Source organism: Pinus tabuliformis, chromosome 5_1 (genome assembly GCF_031772625.1).
Source record: "Pinus tabuliformis cultivar Carrire ecotype Pingquan chromosome 5_1, CPIR1, whole genome shotgun sequence".
Classification (NCBI taxonomy): Eukaryota; Viridiplantae; Streptophyta; class Pinopsida; order Pinales; family Pinaceae; genus Pinus; species Pinus tabuliformis.
In genome coordinates this window covers 248,963,382-248,970,212 of record NC_142305.1, presented here as the reverse complement: position 1 = coordinate 248,970,212, position 6,831 = coordinate 248,963,382, and positions in this window count along the sequence as shown.

Below are 6,831 nucleotides of genomic sequence, written 5' to 3'. Positions count from 1 at the left end.
GAATGGATCCAACAAAGTTGGTCCTCTCTTCTTGGTTACAGGCCTAAAGTCAACAAGATGATAAATGGTTGGTTCGAGTTCCATTTTTTGCAAGAAGAAGATGCTGCTAAAATTGCGGCCCTCCCTTAGGTCAAGGGGAGAGGCTTCTTGGTTTTACAAAATTGGAAAGTGGGCTTCAATCCAGTGACGGAGAAACCTAAATGAAAAATCGTATGGGCTAAGCTCTAGGGCTTCCCCATTGAACTATGGACAAAGGGAGTGATTTGTGAAATTGTTAACAAAATTGGAAAACTTTACGAAAGATGTATAAGGCTTCTTGATAAAAAGGCAGCTTGGTTTCTAGTGGAGTTGGACCTATCTAGTGGTTTGCAGGTTTCCATTGACATCTATTGGGCGACCTTCTCCACCTGGCATCAAATTTATTATTGGGGAGTCCCCTTGAGGTGTTTGGGATGTCACAAAACCGAACACTTATTGGTGAATTGTCCCTTCTGCCATGGGGCATCCAGAGAGGCATCGGAAAGACCGAGTCCATTTCATAGATTCCCTCCTGGACAGAAACATATAGAGTTTCAAGGGAAAAACACACAACCAAGGACGAAGACGGCAACTGAAGTAACCCAATTAGATACGATCTCACCCGTCAATGAAAACAGGGTGGCCCCTGAAGCACATCCTGAACCAAAAAATAAGAACATAATCAATGGGACCAGCAAGAAACCCTCTCTATTGCTGCCTCGAACCCCCACCAAGAGGAAGGGCTCTACTGCTAACAATGAAGCAATCCAATCCAGCAGACTCTCCTTGTGTTCCCTAATATGAAATATGAATATCCAGGATTCCAATATATCTCCTAGCTCGGTGGCCAAAGATTTATTGGCTCTGGTTGGCAACCCAAGTTTGGTGTTAGAACCCTTATCCATCAGAAAAAATATATTTCAAACTGAGGACATGGTTGAGGGCAGAGGAAAGGACAAAGCAGAGCCAATTAGCAGAAGGAGAAAAGTCTCCAAATACATGAATATTACTCCATATGGTTTGAGCGAAGGAGACCTTAATACTCACTTTTCTAAAGTGGTGGAGGAGACATTGTACCCATCCTTTGAACTTGGACCCTCTAATATTTCAAATGAATCTCTTTTGAAAACATCTGACCGGGACCTTAGAGCATCAATTCTTGTACAGTCCACCATCTCATGAAGTTCATGTCCCTTAACATTAGGGGGTTGGAATCTACCCAAAAAATCAAATCCCTCAACCACTACATCAAATCAAAAAACCCTTCAATCGTACCACTGTAAGAAACCATGGCATCTAAAGAGAAAGCAATGGAAATATTACTCAAAATTTTGTCCATTTTGGTGTGCATGTGCCACTAGTTCAAATGGAAATTCAGGTGGATTCGCCTCTATCTGGAATCCATCATCCTTTTATTTTCAGGCCTATCAAACATGTGCAGGGATTCTTTTGACTGGATATGGACAGTGGTCAAGTCAAATAATTCATACCATGAACATATATGCTCCTTACAACAACAAAAAACCTTTTTGGTAAAAGCTTGAATTATCTGGAATTCTTGATGTTCGGTCGATTCTGCTTGCTAGATATTTAAACTTCATCTTGAATTTAGGGGAGATTTGGGGACAAAAGGTTGCATCGGACCCTTTCGAAAATTATATTGCTAAGATATTGCAGAGGAAAATACTCATTCATGTTGTACCTTTCCCTTTTTTCCCTACATGGCATAATGGTCAGATTGGGGATGAGGGCATTGCCAAGCGGCTGGACCATTTCTTGGTGGATTCTATTTGGTATCATAAGATGATTTAGCCATAGTCCTGGACTTTCCACACTGGCATCTCTGACCATGCAACGATTATACTAGAATGGCATTATGATCAGGGACAACACAGTCTGGTCAACGCCTCTTGGTCTTCTCTGATCCCCATGGCTATCGATAATCCAGTGTCTCAGGTTTTGTTTAATCTCAAAAGGTTGAAATCTAAAGTAATATTCTGAATTGATAATTGGAAAATCAAAATCAAACAGGAATTCATGGAAATTGAGAAAGAAATAGAATTATTGATGGATTTGATCGTCCCTGGTTTCTTTTCTGAACACCAACAGAAATCTATCCTATCATTGATGCTGAGAAAGGACAAACTTCTCAGAGTCCAAGAAGAGGAATGGCGTCAAAAAAGTAGGTTGGTCTAGATCAAGAGTGGAGACAAAAATACAAAATTTTTCCACCAGGCTGCTACAAAGCGAAAGCATCAAAATTCCATTTGGGCTATAAAAACTAAAGATGGGTCAATTCTCACATCCACCAGGGACATAAAACAGGTGGCATTCAAACATTTCAGGTCCCATTTTAAAGCAGCAGATGGTGACTTCATGGTAGAAAAAATGGAGTTGGTAAACTTATTCCCCTAGATGGTCAGAGAGGAGGACATTGAAAGGATGGATGAACCCATATCGAAGGAGGAATTGTTGCAAACCCTGAAAGAAATTGCTAAGGACAAGAATCCTGGGCTAGATGGATGGCTCGTGGACCTTTTTATTTTTTTCTACGAGTTGATGGGTCTGGAGCTAGTCATCATGGGACAATCAATCAATAATTCTGGGCACATTCCAGGTGCAACAAATTCAACTTTTCTAACTCTAATTCCTAAAAAATCTAATCCTCGCTCTCTTGATGAATATAGACCAATTTCTTTATGTAATGCAATTTAAAAAATGTTTTCGAAACTTCTTGCAAATAGAATTAAAAGGATTTTGTCTCCTCACATTTCGTTGGAGCAATTTGGTTTTTTGTCCAATAGGAGAATTCAAGATGTCGTAGCAATTTCTCAAGAAACCTTGCACTCAATCAAATCCAGAAAATTAAATTCATGCCTCATGAAAATTGATCTAATTTGGGCATATGACTGTGTGGACTGGGAATTTTTATTAATGATCTTATACAAAGTCGGTTTCCCTCATAGACATGTTCGGTGGATCAAAGCAAGCTTCTCTTGAACTGCTATGGTTGTCCTTATTAATGGCGAACCTACCCATTTCTTCAAAATATATAGTGGGCTATGTCAAGGTTGTGCGTTGTCCCCTTTTCTCTTCATACTAGTTATGGAAGCCCTTTGTAGGGGTATAAAGGCCAAAATGGAGGCTGGTGACATTTCTAGATGTAAATTAAATAGAAATTATTCTTTGTCCCACATTTTATTTGTGGATGAAATCCTATGTGCACGGGAGGCAACACTTCATGAATGGGCATCTTTCCATTTGATCCTTTAAAATTTTGGACATGCATCTGGTCTGCTAATTAACAAACATAAGTATGAAATTTTCTCTGATAATGCTGATTTGGAACAGATTCACTAGATTGTTGCTCCTTTTGGGGTAAAAATCAGCCCCGTGTCAGTGGGTCTCAAGTACTTAGGCTGCCATCTCAAACCTGGTAATTATCGCATTACTGACTGGACTTGGCTATTACATAAAGTTGAAAAGAAGCTGACATGTTGGGATCACAAGTGGCTCTCGATTGGGGGCAGGGTCACCATGATCAAAGTTGTTATGCAAAGTATCTTGGTCTATTGGATGCATCTATTCTATATTCCCCAAGCAATCATTAACAAGATTGATGCTCTTATCTCCAAATTCCTTTGGTCTGGAACTGGACCCGATTGCAAGATCCATCTCACTCACCTAAACATGATTTCTAGGCCCATTCAGTTGGGCGGATGGGGTATTCAGGACTCTCAGAGGTTTAACATTGCTCTTCTAGCATCCAATCTGTGGAGGGCCTTCAAAGAAAGAGGTCTCTGATAGAGAATAATTTTCAGCAAATATCTTCCCTATCCTGGGTTGGAGGAATGGGTGGTTGCAAGTGCGCCAATCAATCCTCGTTCATCTATCATCTGGAGAAGATTCAAACATGTGATTATGTGGTTTTGTAGTAATCTTTTCTAGTTTGTGGGTAATGACCAAAGCATTTATGTTGGGATGGACGCTATAAAGGGCCTTTCTGGTTCCCATATTCTCTCTGTCCACTGTATTCACTTTTTAAATCAGCAAGGAATCTTCACACTTGACAATTTGGCTAGGGTGCAACCCTTCCCCCTGGCCTCTCCCTCTTGGCCTCACGCTTGGCATTTGGGCCTCCCTCAGCATTTGGAAGGGGAATGGTAATCTTATCGCTATCTTCTATGTCAAGCTAGGATCACTATATCATAGAACAAAGACTTTTGGTATGGGGCATCAGATACTAAATAAATGAATCTCTACCAAAGAAGTATATTCTTACATTTTCTCCTCCATTCACTCTTTACTTTATTCTAATTGATCTGCTAGCATGTGGAGTTGGGACGCTCCATTGAAGATCAAATGTTTTGCATGGCTCATAGTCTATTCTATAACCGCATTCTCACCTGGGATATCTTGTTGAAGAAGGGTTTCATTAGCCCTGGCAGGTGCATTCTATGCAAATCGGCTTTTGAGGACTGCTCCCACTTATTTTTACACTATCCCTTTACTTCTGTTGTTTGGTTGGAGGTTTCTCTCTTGCTGGGTGTTTAAGTCACTTGAGATTACTCTTCAATTGTGGCCTGCCTTATGAATTGGGCTCAAAATGCACCTACTTATAGGTATGTTCCATTATATGTATTGTGGGGGATATGGAGGGCTTGGAATGATCTTACCTTTGAAGGCAAATTCTCTAACTCATATCAGGTTGCCTTAAAAATTGTTTCCTTCTTCATGGAAATCGGTCCTTGACTGCCAAAGGCCTCCTCCCCTTCTATTTTCATGCTTGATCTATCTGGCATCTTTCCCATATTTTTTTTGATGGGGCTGCCTCGAGAGGCATATGTGGTTGTGGTTCTTTCTTGAGAATTGACCCCTCTTCACATTATAGGTTCTGTTGGTCTGGTGGCAGGGGAGACAACATCAGGGCCAAGATGATTGTTTTATGTGGTGCCTTACAATGTTCCTTATGGTTGGGAATCAAGCAGATTTCAATCTTTGGGGATTCCCTTACTTTGATTCAATGGATTTCAGGCCACTCCACCCTTGGGGTCTCCTCTCTCTGCAATTGGATGATCTGTATCAGGGATCTAAAAGAATCCTTTTCTGACATCTCCTTCCAGCATATCTACGTGAATAGGATCTCGTTGCTCACGCCCTCTCCAAGCAGGGCCTGTCTCTTTCTCCTGGTTTTCTTCCATTTTGAGTACTTTGCTACTGATTCATTATGTGCGCAGGGATTTTTCGAATTTTCATAGGTGGTTTTTGGCAGGTTTTTCCTATCTCTCGTGGCCTCTCCTAGGCCTGTTGTATGGTTTGATGTCTATCTTTGTTTTCCTTTCTGGTTTTGATGCCATCTAAGTATGCTTGCTACCATGCTCTCTGAGGGCTGCTATATTTTGTTTTTTGGATGGATTTTAGTCTTCAAGATTCATTGTTGAGCAGCACTAATAAACTGCATTTTATCCAAGCATATGTAAAACTCTTCCTCATTTTTAATGAAAAATGATTCTGTTTTTTTCCTCTTAAAAAAGGAACAAGTAGGGTTTCAAAATCTTAGTCATTGTTTAAATTGAATGATCGCTAAAATTGCAAAATCTAATTAAAATTAATATATATTAGTTACATGGATTGGAAAAAGATTAAGTTGAATTTGCAATTCTAGATTTTCAGGAAAAAACGGTGACAACGCCAGCGACCTGCGAGTTATAGGTAGAAATTATTTCAGGCATCTAAAAACGAGTAATAGTGACATCAAAAAAGGTAAGAGTGACGAAATTGTGGTAAACCCACAAAAAAAAATATTTTCAGAATGAAGATAATTACACGGGAATTGGGGTATGCATTTACAAAATGAAGAACAACGACATAAATTATAAATAATAATGCCGACTACACAACTACACATCTAGAAGCCTTTGTTATTTGATGATTTGCTTATGGAAGTTTCATATTTGGATGATTTTGTTTGGTTAGTTAGGGCTAGCACTGTGCTGCTACTACTCTAGGGCTTCACACTATATAAAAACTTTGGCAAGCGTCGCAGCTCATCATGGCTCATTTCTACATTGAAGGAGTATGTGTGCCATTGCATTCATCAGCTGCACTAACACTTTGCCGCCGGTACGCAATAACATATATGAGTAGAACAAAACCAAATTTATGATGTGCAGTCAAAATTCTTTTGGATTTTCCAATCAAAATGAAAAGATGGAGACCCTAAATAAATTAGGGAATAATTGATAAGTGGTATGACCATGGTTTCATCAAATATTTCTACTGAAATAACCGGAATGCTAAGAGATCATTGTGTGCAAGGCCGGAGGATTTCGGAATAATAGTTATCCCTTAGACTGGAATCTAAGCTAAAGAAAGCCTACTTTTCTTTGTGGTGCAGACTTGAAGGAAAATTTTCTTGAAGTAATTTCCGAAAAATGGCAGCAATGATGTAAACAAATATGCGTGGGAGAAAACCGGTTCAAACTATATGTCATAAATATGATATTTTCTGTCAAAAAAAACATTCAGAAATTTTTTCCACAAAGGGTATAAAGTTCAAACTTCTTCATAAATTGATATTAATACCGATAAAAAACAAATCCATTTGCTTTCAATTTCTTACGCTGATCATTACAGTGTCCGTACTAAAATCTTAAGTTACTACTAAGATGGATTTCGTGACATACAACGCGGAGCTGTTGCAGTTCGATGGGGGCCATGGACAACGAATGACGAAGTGCGTGTTTGTTGACAGTGATCGATTGTCGGAAGAGACATTGAGGGCAATCAGAACCATGGAGAGGCTTCTAGCAG